The sequence below is a fragment of the Pituophis catenifer genome, unplaced genomic scaffold (assembly GCF_029215685.1).
Source record: "Pituophis catenifer annectens isolate HBS135680 unplaced genomic scaffold, rPitCat1.0.hap2 SCAF_2, whole genome shotgun sequence".
In the NCBI taxonomy this organism is placed as follows: Eukaryota; Metazoa; Chordata; class Lepidosauria; order Squamata; family Colubridae; genus Pituophis; species Pituophis catenifer.
The window spans coordinates 37671929-37693987 of record NW_027256882.1 but is presented as its reverse complement, the minus strand read 5'-3'; the positions used below and the strand labels follow the sequence as shown (position 1 = coordinate 37693987).

At 42.4% G+C, this 22059-nt stretch overlaps 1 long non-coding RNA gene and 6 other non-coding genes across 7 annotated transcripts; 5 read left to right on the top strand and 2 right to left on the bottom strand.

The window, feature by feature from the left end:
* The first annotated feature begins 172 nt into the window (after positions 1 to 172).
* TRNAA-AGC (transfer RNA alanine (anticodon AGC)) lies at positions 173 to 245 on the top strand. Its single transcript has one exon. It is a non-coding gene; the product is annotated as a tRNA-Ala (tRNA).
* Positions 246 to 1199: 954 nt separating this feature from the next.
* On the top strand, positions 1200 to 1272 carry TRNAA-UGC (transfer RNA alanine (anticodon UGC)). The gene has a single exon. It is a non-coding gene; the product is annotated as a tRNA-Ala (tRNA).
* Positions 1273 to 2094: 822 nt separating this feature from the next.
* On the top strand, positions 2095 to 2167 carry TRNAA-AGC (transfer RNA alanine (anticodon AGC)). Its single transcript has one exon. It is a non-coding gene; the product is annotated as a tRNA-Ala (tRNA).
* Positions 2168 to 3127: 960 nt separating this feature from the next.
* Positions 3128 to 3200, top strand: TRNAA-UGC (transfer RNA alanine (anticodon UGC)). Its single transcript has one exon. It is a non-coding gene; the product is annotated as a tRNA-Ala (tRNA).
* Positions 3201 to 3310: 110 nt separating this feature from the next.
* TRNAA-UGC (transfer RNA alanine (anticodon UGC)) lies at positions 3311 to 3383 on the top strand. Its single transcript has one exon. It is a non-coding gene; the product is annotated as a tRNA-Ala (tRNA).
* Positions 3384 to 7574: 4191 nt separating this feature from the next.
* Positions 7575 to 15429, bottom strand: LOC139312117 (uncharacterized). The gene is made up of 4 exons (XR_011599972.1): positions 15146 to 15429; positions 12634 to 12747; positions 8626 to 8798; positions 7575 to 7866 (listed from the first exon to the last, which is right to left on the bottom strand). It is a non-coding gene; the product is annotated as an uncharacterized lncRNA (long non-coding RNA).
* A 6207-nt stretch (positions 15430 to 21636) lies between these two features.
* TRNAA-AGC (transfer RNA alanine (anticodon AGC)) lies at positions 21637 to 21709 on the bottom strand. Its single transcript has one exon. It is a non-coding gene; the product is annotated as a tRNA-Ala (tRNA).
* Positions 21710 to 22059: the final 350 nt, after the last annotated feature.

Genomic DNA, 22059 nt, shown 5'->3' with positions numbered 1-22059 from the left:
CAGAACCTGCTGAAACCCACCTCTGGTCTAGATGTATTGATTCTAGGGGCTGATGTAGGTAGGTTGGATTGCACTTTCAGCATGGGACACCACTCTTCTCCTGTCAGTTTCTGTATGTCATCTTGGCTCCTTTCTTTCTTGGGAAATTGCACAAGAATGCTATCAGTCAGCTGGGGAATTAGCTCAAATGGTAGAGCGCTTGCTTAGCATGCAAGAGGTAGCAGGATCGATGCCTGCATTCTCCAGTCAATCTCTATTCACTTTTGGCTTCCAGACAGAAAATCCTTTTCCAGGCAAATTGTGCATACTTATTATCCTAAATTTCTACACTGTTGCAAAGCAGTTCAGGCAGGCAGTTGGGCTTTAGTGGCAATACCAAATTTCTTGCTTTGCTTCAGTAGACAGTGGAATTGATGCCCATCTTCTCCAGATACAATTTTGCTTGGTTTTACCATCCATACAGAAGATTCACCCCAGCCCACTCTCTGTGATTCTGCACAACAGCTTCTAGGTGGCTTTTTTCTTGAAAAATGATGGAGCGACACTGCTGGGATGTGGGGCAATCAGCTGAAATGATAGAGCACTGCAAGAGGTCACGGGATCAGGGCCTGCATTCTCCAAGAGAAACATATACCGTATTTTTCAGAGTATAAGACACACTTTTTCCCCCCTAAAAGAGGCTGAAAATTTGAGTGTGTCTTATACTTTGAATGTAGCTTTTTTGAAGCTTTTTTTCAGCCCTAAGGAGGCAGTAGCGAGTGAAGTGATCTCTGCGCTTTGCCTGCTCCCTCTGACTCTCAGCTGTGCTTTAGAAGCTTTTTTCAGCCCTAAGGAGGCGCTAGCGAGTGAAGCGATCTCCGTGCTTTGCCTGCTTTTCTCATTGCTGCTCCCTCTCAGCTGTGCTTTAGAAGCTGTTTTTTATCCCCAAGCAGGGGATAAAAAGCGCTCAAAACCAGCAAACTAATGTGCTGAAGCTGCCCAGAATGAGGACGCTAGCCAGATGAATACCTGGAAGGCAGGGGTTTTTTTTCCTATTTTCCTCCCCAAAAACTAAGCTGCATTTTATACTCTGGTGCATCTTATACTCCAAAAAATACAGTACCTCATTTTGCCAGTTTATTGGACCACTTTTATATGTTTAGTTTTTGCATCTTGTCCTGAGGTCTTGCAGTTCTGTGCCTTAAAATCTACCTGCAGCTGGGGAGTTAGCTCAGATGGTAGAGCGCTTGCTTTGCATGCAAGAGGTGGTGGGATCGATGCCCACATTCTCCAGCCAACTCTCTGCTTATTTTCCCCCCCTGATCCATACATCAATTCAACCTCATTGAATCCATCTGTACACATTTCATTATATTTGCCTTTGCTTTTGTATGCTGTGGGAGGTACCTCCGAGAAGCAATTGGGAAATCGTTCACCCTGTGAAAGCAAGCAACTAGAGCCACTCATGAATAGCCACTCGTGAGAAGCTCTTTTGCTTTGTATGTTACCTTGGAAATGTGTCACCTAACCCTTTCTTAACCATGGTTTAATGATTATCCCCTAGTGACTGGATCCCCACATCCCAGTTTGCCAGATCCACCAGAGGGGGAGGGGGCTTCCTCTTCATGATAATTCAGGCATCCCTCTGAAGGTCTAGATCAGTGGTGGGTTTCAAATTTTTTTATTACCGGTTCTGTGGGCGTGGCTTGGTGGGTGTGCCATGGATTGATGGGTGTGGCTTAGTGGGCGTGGCAGGGGAAGGATACTGTAAAATCTCCATTCCCTCCCCACTCCAGGGGAAAGTTACTGCAAAATCCCCATTTCCTCCCGATCAGCTGGGACTTGGGAGGCAGAGAATAGATGGGGGCGGGGCCAGTCAGAGGTGGTATTTACCAGTTCTCCGAACTACTCAAAATTTTTGCTACCGGTTCTCCAGAACTGGTCAGAACCTGCTGAAACCCACCTCTGGTCTAGATGTATTGATTCTAGGGGCTGATGTAGGTAGGTTGGATTGCACTTTCAGCATGGGACACCACTCTTCTCCTGTCAGTTTCTGTATGTCATCTTGGCTCCTTTCTTTCTTGGGAAATTGCACAAGAATGCTATCAGTCAGCTGGGGAATTAGCTCAAATGGTAGAGCGCTTGCTTAGCATGCAAGAGGTAGCAGGATCGATGCCTGCATTCTCCAGTCAATCTCTATTCACTTTTGGCTTCCAGACAGAAAATCCTTTTCCAGGCAAATTGTGCATACTTATTATCCTAAATTTCTACACTGTTGCAAAGCAGTTCAGGCAGGCAGTTGGGCGTTAGTGGCAATACCAAATTTCTTGCTTTGCTTCAGTAGACAGTGGAATTGATGCCCATCTTCTCCAGATACAATTTTGCTTGGTTTTACCATCCATACAGAAGATTCACCCCAGCCCACTCTCTGTGATTCTGCACAACAGCTTCTAGGTGGCTTTTTTCTTGAAAAATGATGGAGCGACACTGCTGGGATGTGGGGCAATCAGCTGAAATGATAGAGCACTTGCTTTACAAGCAAGAGGTCACGGGATTAGGGCCTGCATTCTCCGAGAGAAACATATACCGTATTTTTCAGAGTATAAGACACTCTTTTTCCCCCCCTAAAAGAGGCTGAAAATTTGAGTGTGTCTTATACTTTGAATGTAGCTTTTTGGAAGCTTTTTTTCAGCCCTAAGGAGGCAGTAGCGAGTGAAGTGATCTCTGCGCTTTGCCTGTTCCCTCTGACTCTCAGCTGTGCTTTAGAAGCTTTTTTCAGCCCTAAGGAGGCGCTAGTGAGTGAAATGATTTCTGTGTTTTGCTTGCTCCTTCTGACTCTCAGATGTGCTTTAGAAGCTGTTTTTTATCCCCAAGCAGGGGATAAAAAGTGCTCAAAACCGGCAAACTAATGTGCTGAAGCTGCCCAGAATGAGGACGCTAGCCAGATGAATACCTGGTAGGCAGGGTTTTTTTTTTTTTCCTATTTTCCTCCCCAAAAACTAAGCTGCATTTTATACTCCGGTGCATCTTATACTCCAAAAAATACGGTACCTCATTTTGCCAGTTTATTGGACCACTTTTATATATTTAGTTTCTGCATCTTGTCCTGAGGTCTTGCAGTTCGGTGCCTTAAAATCTACCTGCAGCTGGGGAGTTAGCTCAGATGGTAGAGCGCTTGCTTTGCATGCAAGAGGTGGTGGGATCGATGCCCACATTCTCCAGTAAATGTTTACTTTGTTTTACTACATTGTTAGATCCTTTTTCAGCTCCTCAGTTGGTGTCTCTTGCCCTGAGTTCTTGTAACATGGTGAATCAAGGCTGCTAGGTAGTTGGGGAGTTAGCTCAGATGGTAGAGCGCTTGCTTTGCATGCAAGAGGTGGTGGGATCGATGCCCACATTCTCCAGCCAACTCTCTGCTTATTTTCCCTCCGTGATCCATACATCAATTCAGCCTCATTGAATCCATCTGTACACATTGCGTTGTATTTGCCTTTGCTTTTGTATGCTGCGGGAGGTACCTCTGAGAAGCAATTGGGAAATCGTTCACCCTGTGAAAGCAAGCAACTAGAGCCACTCATGAATAGCCACTGGTGAGAAACTCTTTTGCTTTGTATGTTACCTTGGAAATGTGTCACCTAACCCTTTCTTAACCATGGTTTAATGATTATCCCCTAGTGACTGGATCCCCACATCCCAGTTTGCCAGATCCACCAGAGGGGGAGGGGGCTTCCTCTTCATGATAATTCAGGCATCCCTCTGAAGGTCTAGATCAGTGGTGGGTTTCAAAAATTTTTATTACCGGTTCTGTGGGCGTGGCTTGGTGGGTGTGCCATGGATTGATGGGTGTGGCTTAGTGGGCATGGCAGGGGAAAGATACTGTAAAATCTCCATTCCCTCCCCACTCCAGGGGAAAGTTACTGCAAAATCCCCATTTCCTCCCGATCAGCTGGGACTTGGAAGGCAGAGAATAGATGGGGGCGGGGCCAATCAGAGGTGGTATTTACCAGTTCTCTGAACTACTCAAAATTTCCGCTACCAGTTCTCCAGAACTGGTCAGAACCTGCTGAAACCCACCTCTGGTCTAGATGTATTGATTCTAGGGGCTGATGTAGGTAGGTTGGATTGCACTCTCAGCATGGGACACCACTCTTCTCCTGTCAGTTTCTGTATGTCATCTTGGCTCCTTTCTTTCTTGGGAAATTGCACAAGAATGGTATCAGTCAGCTGGGGAATTAGCTCAAATGGTAGAGCGCTTGCTTAGCATGCAAGAGGTAGAAGGATCGATGCTTGCATTCTCCAGACATTCTCTTTTATTTTGCTCCATCCATAGGGAGTCCTTCCTCCAATTGCTGCATCTCCTCCGAGGTTCTTTCCACATGCTGGTGCTTAGCTGCTGGGAAGCTCAGCTTAATGCCAAACAATGTCGACTGACGGCCCCCAGGGGGAGAGCCTTTTCTGTGGGGGCACCTACCATCTGGAACGGGCTTCCCCCGGAGTTACGAAACATCCAAGATTTACGCATTTTCCGCTGTGCCCTGAAAACATTTCTATTCCAACAAGCTGGTCTGGCCTAACTCTCCCTTTTTAATTGGCTTTTAAACTGGCTTTTAAATTGGGTTTTAAACCTCTTTAGATAAATTTGGATGTTTTTAATCTTTGAGCCTAAATTACTTAATCTGTTTCTTAATAGTTTTTAACTTCTATATGTATTTGTATTTATTATGGCTGTTCACCGCCCTGAGTCCTTTGGGAGTAGGGCGGTATACAAATATGAAAAATAAATAATAAATAAATAAATAAATAAATAAATAAATAAATAAATAAATAAATAAATAATGCAACAAAGTTTAGCCTGAAGAGAGGATGGATTTTTTTTCCTGTAATATTTTATTTATGGAATAGCTCCCTCTGGAGACCAACATTGTCCAAACACTGTTTGCTTTCTTTCTTTCTTTTTTTTTTCCATCAAGTTTTTATTTTTAAAAAATTTATACATATCATTATGTGAATGGTGTGCTGTCTGAGTATCATACATTTCAATCCCGATAAACATATTCATAATTATTACATTCCATTTTCCTTATTCCATATTGTTCATCCCTATCTTTTACACAAATTTTTTTATTTTCATATAAACATTAACAAGTGTGCAATAACATCTAAATCGGTATTCTTTAATGTCCACCGTATTATCTTTCATTATAATTTCAATAGTATAACCCACAAGTAGAAAAAATACGGAATTGCCTGTTTTCTTTTCTCCTGTACACAATATTTCACCCAATTTTACCACAACAATCCATCTCCTTTCCTCTTCTTTCTTCTCCCTCTCTTCCCTTCTCCCCTCTCTTTTGCTCTACTTCCCTCCTTCCTTCTCCTCTTCTTCCCTCTACTTTCCTCTCTCCTTCTCTTCTCCCCTCTCTATTTCCCCTCTCTCTTCTTTTCCGCTTCCCACTGTTTGCTTTCTGAACAAGATTCAAAACCAAAATCACTTTAAGATGAATGTTCATTTGTTCTATAGAAAGCTTTTTTTTGTGGTTGTATTTTGAACAGAACAGACTCAGCAATCTCAAGAGTGTCCCACACTCAAAAGCACAGAATATATTTGAACAAACTAATTTCTCTCTCCACTTTCCCCAAATTTCCTCAGCTATAGATGTATCTTATGTAGCAGTTCCTCTCACTCTCTTCTTCACTTCTCAGTCTCTCTTCTTGGACATTGTTAACTCCACATCACCCAATTGAACTCTGTGCTTTTTCCTCTTAGTTCTTCAACCTTCATTCCTTGTCCATCTAAATCACTGGACAATTTCCTTCCTGGTGGAACAGGCAATTTCTTGCTCCTCCTTTCTTTGAGATATATTTTTAGAGAGAAAGATGTGTTGATCACCTCTAATACTCATTAACAGCAACATACAAATACACCAATAATAATGCAGTCATCAAAAGAAATACATCACAACAATCATAAAGCAAGCACACCATCATAATATAATCATGCAAATATCAGCACAATGACCAGGCTCAGTCTGACTTTGGACACATTATGTGAAGACCTGGCCATCTGGTGAAGGTGCTAAAGCTGGAAATGGTGGAAAGAAGGAGGAGAAGAGCAGCAAATGGATGGACTCTTGTTACAGTGATGATGGAGGAAATCTTGGGAGAGCTGAAGGACCAAGTAAGGGGCAGATGATCATAGAGAATGTCTACCTACGTGGTTACTAAGAATCAATACTGAACTGCCGGCGCTTAATCAACAACATTCAGAAAGCCTCTCTGGAAATATTTTGGGTGAGCAGCTTATGTCTGGAATTAGGTTAACAACTCTTAATGCCTTTTTGGCAATGCTGTTACAGTGGGCTCTGGGGTTTAGATCGTTTGAGATGAGAACTCCTAGGTCCTAATGTTTTAGTTTTTGAGCTAAAATTTTTCATTGTAACTCGAATGGTTATACATGATATGGAGCTGGGAGAATATTACCATCAGCCCTTTACCCTGGACACATCATTGCCTATTAAGATGGAGCTTTTGGTTCACTTGGTTCATTGGTTTGGGCAATTCCCTGCCACAGAGAGGAAAAACCTATTTGAAGAGTTAATTCCAGGAGCTTGATGGACATGCTTCGACTGAAGCCTACTTATATTGGGGCATGGTTAATTTGGAGTAACTCATTTTGTGAAGCTTCTTCTCTGGTAACATTGTACTGCTAACTAGGGCATACAAAACCTTTGCCAGACCAATTCTCAAATACAGCTCATCTGCCTGGAATCCACACTGTATATTGGACATTAATATGATTGAGCGGGTCCAGAGGTACTTCATAAGAAGAGCACTTTACTCCTCTACTCACAATAGAATTCCCTATGCCACCAAAGTTGAAATTTTGGGCTTGGACAATCTGGAACTGCGCCGCCTGTGGTATGATCTAAACATAGTACACAAAATTATCTGTTACAATGTCTTACCTGTCAATTTACCTGTTCTTCAGCTTCAAGCTCAATAATACACGGACAAACAATCGGTACAAAGTCAAGGTAAACCTCTCCAAACTTGATTGCAGAAAGTACGACTTCAGCAACAGAGTGGTCAACATCTGGAATGCTCTACCTGAGACTGATGTTACATCCTCGAACTCTCACAGCTTCAACCTTAAACTGTCTACCGTGGACCTCACCCCATTCCTAAGAGGTCCGTAAATGGGGCGTGCATAAATGCACCAGCATGCCTACTGTCCCTGTCCTGCTGTCCCCATTTACTTGCATTCATTTCTTTCGTTCACATCCATGTTTATATTCATACCTGCTATCTTATACATGTTTGACAAACTAATAAATACTAAAATACTAAATACCTCAATGATTCCACCCCCACCCCCCATATCTGCTTAAAGAGGCATGAAGGAGATGTTATTTGATGGGCTACAAGAATAATCAATCTTCTCGAGAATAGTTGCTCAGGTTGATTCAGGTATGTTGTTCTAGTCACATCCGGAACAACAGACAAGAAGATGAAAAGGTAACTGAAATACACATCAAATTGATTTTGCAGGTATGTTCTGAGCATGCAACTTACAAGAAGAATATAAACAACGTGGAGAGGGTTCCATTTCCAATTTTTTATCACTGCACCAAATCACCAACATGAGCTAAGCAGAGCAATTATTATGTACAATGAGTCGTCATGGAATTTCTTTTATATATGTATTATACACCATGTAGGCTGCAATCCCCTGCAGGTGTCTTCAGGAATAAGTTTCATTAAATCAAGGATGAGCAGCGTGTGATCCCTCCAAATGTTGTTGGATGGCAAGTTCCCACATCCTTTGCTCAGAAGGATGTTTCGAAGTGGCATTCAATAAAATCTGGAAAGGGCCCCCATTGCTAATCCCTGGATTAAAAGAGAAACAAGATACAGATTAGAGACTAACGTTGTAGATATTCGATGCTCTTGGCAAATTCTGCAGATGGGAAAAAAAAAAGATTTCTGAGGAGTCACGGTGTTGGAAGAAATATCCTTCTGGGTTCAGTTTCAAGTGGGGAAAAAGACACTGGATTCATGAAAGTTGCTTGGAAAGAAGGTTTACTGATGAACAGGATCACATGGCTTGAGTTCCTGAACAGGATCATATGGCTTGAGTTCCTGAGCAGAAAAAGGGCCAAGATGCTGAGAATGCCTTGGGATTATGCCCTCTGTTGGGCTTTGAAATTGAGCTTCTATTTTGATTGGTTGTCAGAATGACTCCCATGGGGCCATGCAGGAGCAACTCTGTAGTCTGTCCTGAGTCCCAAGCTTGGTTGAGCCTTCCTGGGTGAGACTATCTCCCCAGGTACCATGTGGTGAGTTCTGCTCCTAGATGGGTAGAGGGCTGATCCTATCTTTGTTGGATCTTGGGTGAGGGCATTTGCTTATGAATAGACCTAGCTATCTCTTTATCTCTTAAGTGCTTAAATCTGTTGTGAGCTATTGAGGAGGGTAGGAGCTATTAAGAGTGAGTCTGCTTCCTGCCTAAAAAAACATGTTTCTCCATTTCTCATCCAGGGAGGTATAATATTCTGCCTTTTTAATGTTTCCTAGAATATTTCATTTTTCTAGGAGTGGGGTGGGCGCTAACTTCCTACATAAGAGAACATCAGCCACAATACTTACCAACTTTCTCTAATTCCAATTCTGAGGAAAAGGTGGTATTTCTCCATTGCATTTGTCAGTGGTGCAACAGGTTGAAACGCGAACATATGGACCCGCCTTCGTTGTTTTGTTGCACAACCAATCTCCAAGTCTGCTATAGATACAGGTATACCTTGCATAGTAGAGCTCACCATCTGCAAGGGGAAAGAGAAGAATATGTGAAATGGGTACCTTAAAAAAAAGAAAAGAAAAAACAATATATGGCGAGGAAAGAAGGAACTTGCTGTCTACGTGACGTATCGGATCAACTGCTCTCTGCATTGGCTGTGCTGCTTGGAGCCAATGGGTATGACTGTTCCAGTATCCTGAACAACTGGTTTCTAAGCTTGATATAAGTGATGGAATAGAGTGATCTAGTACAGCGGTCTCCAACCTTGGCAACTTTAAGACCTGTTGTTGTGACCCCGACTCCCGAGCCTGTCCTAACAGAGGAAGAGGACTCAGAAGGTGATGGGGAGGAACTGATAAAGCCTCCCTCTCCCAGACCCTCCTCTCTGGCAATGCCTCAGGTTCCATCCGAAGGCCAAGAGGAACAGCCTGGGATATGCCAGGAGGAAAGCAAATCGGAACAACAACAGATAGGGAGCGAGGATAATGAATCCTGGCTTGATCCCAGGCAGTGTCGGAGGGAGAAGCGTGCACAGCAACAAAAGAGGTGTGGGAGGATCAGAGATTGAGCTGAGTCACTGAGCCATACCCCGCAAGGAATAAAAGTGGGTGTGATTGCTCTTCAGGCTTTGTGACGGTTAAAGTTAAAAACCTGAGTCACATCACGTTACCTAAAATCTGGCTTGTGCATATTTTGGATTTGGATTGGAACTTGGCCAATTCTGGCTTTGTGGATTACTTTTTGAACTGGACTGAGGAGAAACTCTCTCTTGCTGACTGTGAGTGAAAACTGACTTGGCAAGCATTTCGCAGTTTACTGCCAAAACTCTTATCTGCAAGAGTTTCTAGTCTGATTGCTTAATAAAATCTTGGCAGGCGTGCCTGGTTGTGTGTTTGCCTGTGTGGGGAAGGGGGACAGAACACTTGTGGACTTCGACTCCCAGAATTCCAGAGCCAGCTTTGCTGTGGTATTTGCAGTAAAAACACACCATAAATAACCATTAAAATTTAAATATACAGAACAACATGGGAGAATGTTTTGAAGACTCGCACACAATGGAATCCCCTCGCATCTCTCTGTTACTTATTAGCGTCCCTGCAATCTCTTTGGCTGAGTAACTCTTGCCAAGTAAGGACACAGCCTTGAAAAGTTTACAAGCTCTCCAATGAACAAACACCAAGCTTTGTTGGCTGTACTTTTCTCTGTGGGTGGGGCTGCCCTTTTAGTGTGGCAGGAGGAGGGGATCAGAGAAGATAGATAGATGAAGCCTGTTGGGCGGAGGTGGTGAACTAGGAACTAGGTGACCATGAATTGCAATTCTTCTTTGGACACAAAGTCTGGTTGGATGACCAGAAGATCTGCCCACCTCTCAGGTCACCATAGAGTTGTTGTTATTGTGGGGAAAGTGGATGCTAGGAACATCATTACATACACCTGTTACGGGGTTATGTCTGCAGTCTTGGCAGGATTGGTGTGGGATGTGTTCCCTGGCTCTCGAGGAGCTGCCTTCAGCTGCGTCTGTGAGGTATTTCCGGTTCCTGTCATATGTAGATATATAGCTGTAATGATGGTTTGTTAAGGGCTTTTTTATGGATGATTAAACCTACCTGAAACATGGTGTCAGAAGCTTAAATCCGTGTCTTCCGGACACATTTGAAGCATACTCCCGAAAGCTAAGCAGTGGAAGTATGGCAGCTGCTAACAGTATACCTCTGCCTGAGCCTATGAGGGTGAGTGGAGACTGCAGTAGCAATTGAAATGTGTTCGGGGCAGAGTTTGAAGATTATGCCTTAGCTACAGGCTTGGAAGAGAAGTTGGCAGCAGTTCAAGCCGCCACATTAAGGAGATTGATGGGCAGTGAATGCCTCCATATCTACAGACACAATTTAACCCTTTCTGTGGAGCAAGAAAGAGATACCAAAGTTATTCTAGACGCTTTAGAGACTTATTTCAGACCTCTCAAAAATTTTATTTTTGAAAGATACATATTTGGCAGCTCCTCGAGAGCCAGGGAACCCATCCCAAACCAATCCTGCCAAGACTGCAGACATAACCCCGTAACAACATCCTCTTGAGTTGTACAAAACAAATTGTGGGATTGAAATTTAATAACACACATGTGAAGATGTGCACCCGATAAAGTGGTTCTAAGTGCAGCTCAACATGAGAGCCATCTTGATTCAAGGTGATGAACCAGAAACCAGGAGAAAGTAAGTTCTAGTTCTTCCTTAATAATGGAAGCTGGCTGGTGTCCGGAGATAATTACTCTGTCTCAGGCCATCCCACTCGGGGTGTTACACTGTCTTGAATTGTACAAAATAAAAGCAGGATCTCACAATAAAAAAAAATGGTACCCTCTCGACATGAAAAGAAAAAGAAAGGAAAAGGAAAGCATGAAATACTGTCTGTGAGAGTGTTTACACCAGAAATTAAGCAACAAGCTCCCCAAATCCCATTTTAGAGCCCCCAAGACCATTGCAGTTCTTACCATGGGAGTTCAATGTGTACATATTGCTGCTCAGATTTCAATTCCCAACTTTGGTTTTTTTTTGTTTTTTTTTTTTAATGCTTTCAGTGGATCAGCAAGGAACATTCTCTGAAATCTGGCTAATTTTAACATTTGCCGCACGTATCCCACCAGCTACAATAACAATAATGCCCATCTCTTATCTATCCAAGAGGAGTCAGCAACCTCCATATCTTTTGGACAACAGCTCTCATAATCTTTGGCCACTTGTCCACATTGGCTGCTGATTAAGAAGGAATCAGTCTGCCAACTTCTGCTTTAGACCAGGTCTGCATCATGTTTGACCTCTGCTTTCAACAAGGAGGGTCAATTTAGGTGCAGATGATAATGAAGAGGTCTTCAAACTTGGCAGCTTTAAGACTTGTGGACTTCAACTCCCAGAATTCAACTCCCCAGCATAGCTGGCTGGAGAATTCTGAGAGTTGAAGTCCACAAGTCTTAAAGCTGCCAAGTTTGAAGACCTCTGTGATAATGGAACAAGTTGTAGGCCTCGCGTGCCACCTAGAAGAGGGGACTGTAGATCTGTAAGTTTGGACAAGATGAATTTAGGCAACATTGAACAGGAGGAAGCAAAGAATAACGATGACTCTGCGATGTGTGGAATCAAGTGGTCTTCACATTCTCCATTTGGAAAACCATTGGTCAGTTTAGACCAGTGATGGCTAACCTTTTCCTGACTGAGTGTCCAAAGCTTGCATGCGCACAAACCCCCAAAATGCAATGCGCGCGCAGCCCCCGGCATGTGCCCTGCCCCCCACACATGCAAGTTACCCCCTCATGTGTCCCACCCCTGCATGCACATATGCTCCCTCTCATGTGCCCCACCCCTGCGCATGTGCATGCCCCCGCATGCTCCCCAACCCCGCGTGCATGCAACCTTTATGGGCTCTGCCCCCTGAGCATGTGCGACAGAGACACAAAGATGAGCTGGCCGGCTGGAGGCATGCGCAGATGCGTGGCAGACCTGGGGCGACGGCTCGTGTGCCCACAGAGAGAGGGCTCTACGTGCCAATTCTGGCACATGTGCCATAAGTTCGCCACCGCTGGTCTAGACCAGGGGTGGGCAATTGTGGCTCTTTTACAACCTGTGGATCAACTCCCAGAATTCCTGGGACAGCCAAGCTGTCTCCCTGAATTCTGGGAGTTGAAGTCCACAGGTTGTAAAAGGGCCACAATTGCCCACCCCTGGCCTAGACAAACCTAAACAGAATACCATTCTTAAAATATCAAAAACCACCATCCAAGATTCTCGCCTGTACTAAATTGTATTCACATCCCCATATCTGGCTGGCTTTCTTTCCCTTATTGCGTGATTTTCATCCTTGCATCTTACCGCGATAACTTGCATATGTGTAACATTGTCCAGAGTAAGTCTTACAGATCTCTTCTTTGTCATAGCAAACTTTGCCATTTCCAGAACCACAGAATCTACAGAAGATACCTTGGGCTGACAGAGAAGAGAAGAGTGTTAAAGGGACACGAACTCCGCAAACAAAGGCATGGAGCACCTGAAGTGGTTTTGCTCAAATTTGAATAAGAAGCAAGAACTGATTTGCAAGTACAGGAATTTTCCCTAAGCAGACGCATTTTGTGAGAAATCTATTTCTCTTCCTGATTAGATTACAGATTAAAAGAGTTGGAAGGGACCTTGTAGGTCATCTAATCCAACCCTCAAAACCTTGTTGTTCTGCCAGGCTGGACTATCAAGGTAAAGATTTTAATTGGTTTTTAAAAATGGGATTTTAAATCTGGGGTTTTAAATTGAGCTTATCATTTAATAATTTTAATAATTTTTAAATTTTGTCTGTCTTTGTGCTTTTAATCAGGCTGTACACCGCCCTGAGTCCTTCAGGAGAAGGGCGGTATAGAAATAAAATAAATAAATAAATAATAAATAAATAAACCCACCCCCCTTAGCAGACTTGAGAACATTTCTGCTTCCCAGCAATGCTTTATATCTCATGGATGGCCATAGCCCTATTTCGATGTTTTTGAAGTAGACAGAAATTTGCCACAAATAGAGAGGGAAAGGTTTGATTGTACGGCAACTACTGCAAAACCAGACACAATTTTGTGCCCCTAAATGAAATAAAAACCCTAAATTAGAAAATGCATATAAAATATAACGGCTAACCAAATCCAATGACAATTTTCATATTTTCAAGAAGAAACGAGTGCAAAGTATAACCGGGCAACCCATATTGTTCAGCCAAAAATAAGACAGTGAATAAAATATATCAGGTGCAGCTCTTTTATTTATCTTTTTCATAGTTGAAAACCAATCAGTTACAACCACCGTGCATGTAGGGAGGATTAAATCTCCACCTTCTACAGATTACTTTGGGGAAATTCAGTTTCATCTTTGCAAAGATTTTTTAAAATTACAATGAAGATAACGGATTTCTGCTCTAGGAGCCCCTTTAAAAACAGCCAGTGAAGCTTTTAAAAGGCACCAAGAACAGAAATCAATTTTAGTAAGCAAGCAGCTGGAAAATGGGGGAAGCCTTAAGCCTTCTGTTGTACCCTGGCTTGTCCTGTAGACAACAAAAATCAGAAAGAGGGCTGCCATTTTTGCATTTAATCCCCATTCTCCACCCTCAAAAACTGAAGAAGTTTTGCAACTCAAATCATCCTTAACCCCAGTCAAATGATTTGGCTGGGGGGCAGGTCAAGAAAAGCCGAGGCTTCCAACTGCTTAAAATAGGAACAAGTCTCTTTGGAGCAATTCAGACATTGCAGAGGGCAAGTGCAGATGGATCAGACTCTACTTCATTCTCTGGGAAATGCAGGCTATGGAATGGGGTTGTCCCAAGGAAGGAATGTCTTGAACAGGATTGGAGAACAGTAAGTCCTGAGGTGTTATGTATCTACCCAGAAGAATCAGGTGGGTGAAGAGTAGACTACCTAAGTCATCTTCCCCCTATCATGAATTCTGGAAAAATAAACATCTGAATATGGATGAGGTTTCCTGGAATCTCTCTGTGTGTGTGCTCTGCAGAATTAGGCATACCAGTTAATCTATCAATTTCTGCATGGTGAGTTTTTCCAGTTTCCTGCCAATCAGCACCATTTTAAGTCCTGACAACCGACCATTTTACTGACTGAATGCCTGATGTTTCTACCCTTCCATCCATTCCCTGATGGAATGGAATGGAATGGAATGGAGTGGAGTGGAGTGGAGTGGAGTGGAGTGGAGTGGAGTGGAGTGGAGTGGAGTGGAGTGGAGTGGAGTAGAGTAGAGTAGAGTAGAGTAGAGTAGAGTAGAGTAGAGTAGAGTAGAGTAGAGTAGAGTAGAATAGAATAGAATAGAATAGAATAGAATAGAATAGAATAGAATAGAATAGATTTTTTTTAGAATAGAATAGAATTCTTTATTGTCCAATTCGTGATTGGACACACAAGGAATTTGTCTTTGGTGCATACGCTCTCAGTATACATAAAAGAAAAGATACATTCATCAAGAATCATAAGGTACAACACTTAATGATAATCATAGGGAACAAATAAGCAATAAAATCTTACTAGGAAACAATAAAAACAATATAGGTGGTAAAGATATCAGCAACATGGATATAGCCATGAGTGGGAAGAGATAGGTACTAGTAAGGATGAGAAGAAGAATAGTGATACTGTCTTAGTAGCTAATTTGACAGTGTTGTGGGAATTAGTTGTTTAGCAGAGTGATGACATTGGGGGGGAAAAAGCTGTCCTTGTGTCTTGTTGTTCTTATTAGAAGACAGGAGGCCTTCTCAAAGCTAGGTGCTCAGCGAACACGCTCCTACAAGAGTTTTCGCACCTTTCAGCTTTAAATTCAAATTGTACATCTCTAAAGTTAAAACACCTACCAGTGCTGTAGAGGAGCAGAGCCGGGAAGCCGAGTAGAAAAATCAGATTCATCCTGTTTTTTTTTAGATCTCTCAAGTGGAAATGTCCCAAGCCAATATTAACAAGCAAAAAAAAAAGAAAAAAAGAAAAAGGAAAAAAAAAGGAATAAACAGCAGGAATTCAATGCGGGATTGGGTTTCTACTGTGCGTTCACCAAACTTCCAAGATCAGCCAATAAAGCATGGGACAAAGATGCATGCGTATGTTGTCTTTTGGGAGTGAAAAGAGACAGATACTGCAGCCAAACAAAGTCCCATGAGTTGGCAAACAAATCAATAACTTTGTACACGGTGCCCTTTATGTCATTTCCACAGGATCCACCCCTAAAAACATTGGGCCAGTGGAACATTTGTCTGCGATTCTGCAAAGAAAAAAAAAACCATGGTTGCTCATTCTTCCAATTAAATAGCAGGAAAAGAAGTCTTGCCCAGAAGAGAAATCCAAATGAAAGCAGAATAACACCCATCAGAATAACAGAGTTGGAAGGGACCTTGGAGGTCTTCTAGTCCAACCCCCTGCTTAGACAGGAAACACTACACCACTTCAGACAAATGGTTATCCAATATCTTCTTAAAAACTTCCAGTGTTGGAGCATTCACAACTTCAGGAGTCAAGTCATTCCACTTTTTAATTGTTCTAACTGTCAGGAAATTTCTCCTTAGTTCTAAGTTGCTTCTCTCCTTGATTATCTTCCATCCATTGCTTCTTGTCCTGCCTTCAGGTGCTTTGGAGAATAGCTTGACTCCCTCTTCTTTGTGGCAGCCCCTGAGATATTGGAACACTGCTATCATGTCTCCCCTAGTCCTTCTTTTCATTAAACTAGACATACCCAGTTCCTGCAACCGTTCTTCATATGTTTTAGCCTCCAGTCCCCTAATCATTTTTGTTGCTGTTCTCTGCACCAAAGCATATCCAAGGTTTGGCTGCCCACTATAGGAAGCCTTCCCCTCTAGAGAATGAAATAAAAGCCTTCCATCCTTTCGAGGTAGGTAAAATGAGGACCCGGTTTGTGGGGGCAATAAGCTGACTTTGTATAAAAAAGAACACTGCTTAGGGGAGGGCCGAAAGCCCTACTAAGCAGGTATATACAAAAGTATGAAGGCTATTGCTTAACACATTACAAGCCGCCCTGAGTCTCCGGAGAAGGGCGGCATATAAATCGAATAAATAAATAAATAAATAAACTTCACTCTCCATCAGTAGGTTTCACTCTCAAAACAAACAGGTCTTGAGCTTCTCGGAGAGCCACCTTCAGAAGTTTATCTCTTGTTGTTTTTCTCAATATTATATTGTGGAAAGCCACCCCTCGCCCCCAGAGAAGGATGAAATATTTTGAGGAATATTTTAAAAAGACAGAATATTACATTTCCCTAAATGAGAAATGGAGAAACATGTGTTTTTTTAGAGGCAGGAAGCAGACTCAGTCTTCTTAATAGCCCCCAGCAGATATTTTATACCCATTAAGAAAGATTGGTCCGGCCTATTCAGAAACCAGCCCTAGTCTCCCTGCAGAAACTGAGGAGGCCACCTTTTAGAAATGCAGATTTGGTAATGCATTCAAGACAAGATATTCTGAAACAAAGGCAGAATGGTAGGATTAGAAGCAGCCCAAAGCAGCTCAAAGCCCTTTCATTGCACCACCCACTGAGCAGTCCAAACTTCAAACAAACTTAGCTCAGACAAACACCTAGGATTTGCATTTCCTCTTTTGCCTATAGAGTCAGCTATGACTCCTACATAACCCCTTCAGGACCCCATAGGACTCTGACAATGGCCAATAGAAGACATGTTCTTGCACAGGAACAGGAAGCTCAAGTGCAAAGCCCAAAGAAAGTATAACTCCCCCTCCAACTCCATTTTGTCAGCTGCCCAGAACCACAAACCTATGGGGTTCTGCTTCATCAATAAACCATCTTTCCAATCAGCTTCCATGTTTCCAGTGTCTTTCTCCCAGCTTGAAACTGAACCAGATGGATATTTCTTCCCATGTCCCAAGTCCTTCCATCTTTCTTCATAGAATTTGTTTTCTGATCCCTGGCGATGCCCATTGTTGTTTGAAACTTCTCATGGTGCTGCCAAAAATGTCATGTGCTTTTCTTACAACATCTCCTATTCTGCTTGCAATGAGTCAATATTCAAGTCACTTTGACCCAAGTACTGCTACTAATCCAGGTTTTGGGGATGTATTTTGAAAAGTGATCCTGTAAAGTAGAATTGGGAGGTTGCTACGGTAGAAAGTTTGCTTTCTCCCACTGTTTCCACAGGAAAAGGAGAAAGTTTGGGAGTCCCCTCAGATTATAACAGGGGTGGAAATTTTCCACACTTAACCTGTTCCACCATCTCTGCTATCTTACTTGTGTTGGAAGAAATGTCCATCTGGGTTCAGTTCCAAGTGGGGAGAAAGACACTGGAAACATGGTGGCGGTTTGGAAAGATGGCTTTTTTTTTTTAATTGAAAAAATTTTACAAATACAAATTTTTCCCCATTTCCCCCCCACTTTCCCTCCCTAACCCTCCCTAACCCTCCCCTCCTCCCATGACTTCCCCAAGGTGAAATCCAAATCCAAATCGTATTGTGTCATCATACTTTACCACACATCTATTCTACTCCCTGTGTACTATACATTTCTACATAACATTGAACTATTCTACCCCCTATATACTTCTATATTTCTACACAACATTCAAGTAAAAATTATCTGGTACTTCCTAGTTTGGTATTTGTTCTGCACATAGTCTATCCATTTCTTCCACTCCCATGCATAAGTCTCTTGAGTCCGGTCTTTTAAGTATGCTGATATCTTCGCCATTTCTGCAAAACTGGCCACCTTCAAAGTCCATTCTTCGATAGTAGGCAAAACATCCCTTTTCCAATATTGACCAATCAGTAACCTAGCTGCTGTCACCATATATAATATCAATTTTATCTCACCCCTTGAAAAATCCTTAACTATGCCCAATAAGAACAACTGAGGAGAAAATTGGAGTTTTTTCTTCAGAACATTTTGCATAACCCACCAAATTTTTATCCAGAAAGCCTTCACTTTCTTGCAAGTCCACCATATATGATAATATGTAGCATCTAAACAATCACATCTCCAACATTTTGGTTGAACATTAGGATACATACACGACAATTTCTTAGGATCTAAATGCCACCTATAAAACATTTTATAAAAAATTTCCCTCAAATTCTGTGATTGCGTAAATTTAACATTCTGAACCCAAATTTTTTCCCACATTTCCATCATAACTGGTTCTGCAAAATTTTGCGCCCATTTTATCATACAATCTTTAACCTGGTTTTTAATGATGGACAGAACCACATGGTTTTGAGGTTCTGGGCAAAAAAAGGGAAGAGATGCTGAGAATCTCTGGGTTTTATACCCTCTTCTAGCTTTGAACTTCCTGGGGCACAGGAAGAGTATCCTGATTGGTTGCTGTCAGAGGTCATAGCTAGCTTTTTAGGTTGCCTCTGTGTTAAGTTTGGTTGAATCTTGCTGGGTGATACAATGAAGGGCAATTAAATGGCTCTGCCTGAAGGAGGTAGATCTTTGTTATGTAGAATAGACTGGCACAGGCCTTAATGGCCCATTGACAAAGGGTGGGGGGGGGAGCTGAGTTTCTGCCTCCCTTTTAGGGGAAATATTCTGCCCTTTTAATATTTCCTTAAATATTTCATTTTCTAGGAGAGGGGCGGGTTTTAACTTCCTACACTTGAAACAAAAAAGATTCCAGAATATAATGAGAAAGGAGGAAAAAAAAGGCTGGGAAACAGGCCCCTCATCAGTCAATAGGAGTGTTGATTTACCACCAGCCTATTAAGTACTTCGAAGGCGAGGGTTGGGCAGCACAAGCAAACGATAGCCAACTACTTAACAACCAGCCATCAACATCTAAAAAGCCACTTACAACAGGCACTATAAATACCACACACAGAACAGCACACATTCTGCTAGAGAGAAGTTCCCTGAAGATGGGCTCCAGCGGAAGCCACCTCAGTGCCTTCTGCCGTGCCCTTTCTTTTTTCAGCAAGCCAAGCTGGCTTAACATATTTTTTAATATATTTTTAAATATTTTTTAATTGGTTTGTTATCTTAAATTGGGGCCAAATTAATATATATCCTTTTAATTGTTTTTAATGTTTGTATTGTATGTTTTTATCTGGCTGTACACCGCCCTGAGTCCCTTGGGAGAAGATGCGGTATATAAATTCGAAATAAAATAAAATAAAATAAAATAAATAAAAATGAGTCTGAAAGCTCGGAAGACAAAATCTCTGGTCCCAGAGACCAACCCAGATTGGATCTGGCCACATTATCCTGGGAAACGTATATTCACCTTCATTTGAGAAAGAAAATAAGTCCCAAAACAGAGAGGGGAATAATGCCAGGACTGAATCAATATTCTCCCTAGTAAGCTGATACAGCATCCTGAAGCAAATTTCATCATGTGAGATTGCACATTTTTTGTTGTCTAAATTTTTCTGGAGTGACAGGTATTTTAAAAATTAAATGAAATTAAGAGCACAGGAGCAAAAAGCAAGATCAAGCTAGCTGCAATATCAAACAATACAAACATAGAAAAGCGTTTTTTTTTTTTAAATCTGTTTTTTCTTTAAAAAAACATTTTGTACAAAAGAACAAAAGGTGATTCTGTCTAGAAGAGCACACAACTAAGGGCTGGGGCCACCACCAAATAGGTCCTCCTTGTAACTAGTAACTAGTTTATTTATTTAGCATATGGCTGGACACACACAGCATTAAAACACTTCATTTTTACAGGTTAAAAACAATTAAAACAATAAAAAAGCAATAAAAAACTAGTAACTTCATTAAACAAGGGTGCACGTGGGAGAGTCCAGTATAATCTTAGAGTCTGACTTGGTACAGAAACCTTCTACAGATGGGTTTTAAAACAGAAAGCAAAGCAACAACCCTTGTAACGAGGGTGTAAAAGAGAATGTTGCAATCGTTAGTTTGATCATTTACTTTCTGCTTATCTTTCCACACACCCCCTTTTCAATGGCAAACACTGAAATGCTCGCTGAAGTGAAAAAAGTTAGCAGCCACCCCTCTTAGAAGAATGAAATATTATAGAAAATATTAAAAAGGCAGAATATTATACGTCCCTGGATGAGAAAAGGAAAAATGCTCTTGGAAAGCAGCCCCCACCTTTGTTAATAGCCCCAGAAAGACTGGGCCATTCTATCTACAAGACAAAAAGCCTTCAGCTCCAGGGTGATAGGATTAGTCCTCACTCAAGAACCAAACCAGGACAAAACCATTAAGTCATAAGAGGAATTGCCCAACACCCTTTCAGAACACAAGCCTCTCAGTGGTGGGTTGCCCCCGGTTTGCACCGGTTCTATAGAACCAGTAGTAAAACTGTCAGGAGGCCCTGCCCACCGACCCCGACATCACCAAAACGCTTCTGCACATGCGCGTGGCCCCGCTGCGAACCTGTAGTAAAGGTAAGTAGAACCCACCCCTGAAGCCTCTTCATTACATCATCACCCATTTAACCAAACCTGGGACACAGTCAGCCTAGAAGGTTAGCTGTGAGCGCCACATAGCCCCCTGGGAGCCTGACAGCCAATAGAATACCTGCCCTTACCACAGGAACAGGAAGCTCAAGTTCAAAGCCCAAGAGAGGCTATAAATAGCACTCACTCTCTACTCCATGTGTTCAATTGCACCAGGACCATGTGCTTAATAGTTCTGCTCCATTAAACCAGCTTTCCAAGCAGACTCCTTGTTTCCAATGTCTTTCTCCCCTCTTGGAACTAAACCCAGATGGACATTTCTTCCAACAGAAGCGAATGGGTTCCTTTCCAGTGTGGGTAGAACCTTCATCCATCTCTGACTCCAGGATTACAGGATTCAGAAGTCTGCTTTACAGACACTCTTGTTCCAAAATGAAAGGAGTCCGGATTTGCTGTGTCTGGTAAGCACTATCCACACCAGTGGTGAAATCCTCCATGGATTGCCACCACACATTGCCGCTGTCCACATATTCATGGTGTGCGCCAAACGTGCATTGCATGCAGAAAAAGAAGGCTTAATAAAATAAGTAGAAAAGTGAGGGGGTATGAACTGGTAGGTTTTTTTTACTACTGGTTTGCCTGAACCGGTAGTGCTTTTATCACTACCGGTTTGCCCGAACCGGTGTGAACTGATAGCATTTCACCCCTGATCCACACATGTTGGATCCTGCCCATATTAACAACACACATTTCTTTGGAGCTTTCCCTTTATCTGTATCTCTACTCTACAAACACAGCTACATTGATTAAAAGCTAAAGCTCTTAACTGAAGCCATCATCTCTTCAGGCTAAGCGGTCACCCAGCATTAAGTTATATTTCTCAGCAACTTAGAAGCACCACTTTGGGGGAGATGCAGACACTGTTGAAGGGCTTTCTAGGGATGGGGCAAAATAAAGGAGAATGGTTGGAGAATGCAGGCATTGATCCTGCTACCTCTTGCATGCTAAGCAAGTGCTCTACCATTTGAGCTAATTCCCCAGCTGCCAGATAGCCCTGTTGCAAAATTTCCCAAGAAAGAAGCCAAGATAACAAACAGAAACTAACAGGAGAAGATTGGTGTTCCATATTGAGAGTGCAATCCAACCTACCTACATCAAAGGAAGCCCCTTGAATCAATACATCTAGACCAGGGGTGTCAAACTCACATCATCACATCGCCATGTGATATATCGGGACTGCCCCCCCTCGCTAAACCGGGGGTGGGCATGGCCAGCATGTGACGCATCTGGCCCATGGGCCATGAGTTTCACACCTCTGATCTAGACCTTTAGAGGGATGCCTGAATTAGCAGTAACAGGCACCCATCCAACTCAGGTGGATCTGGTTAA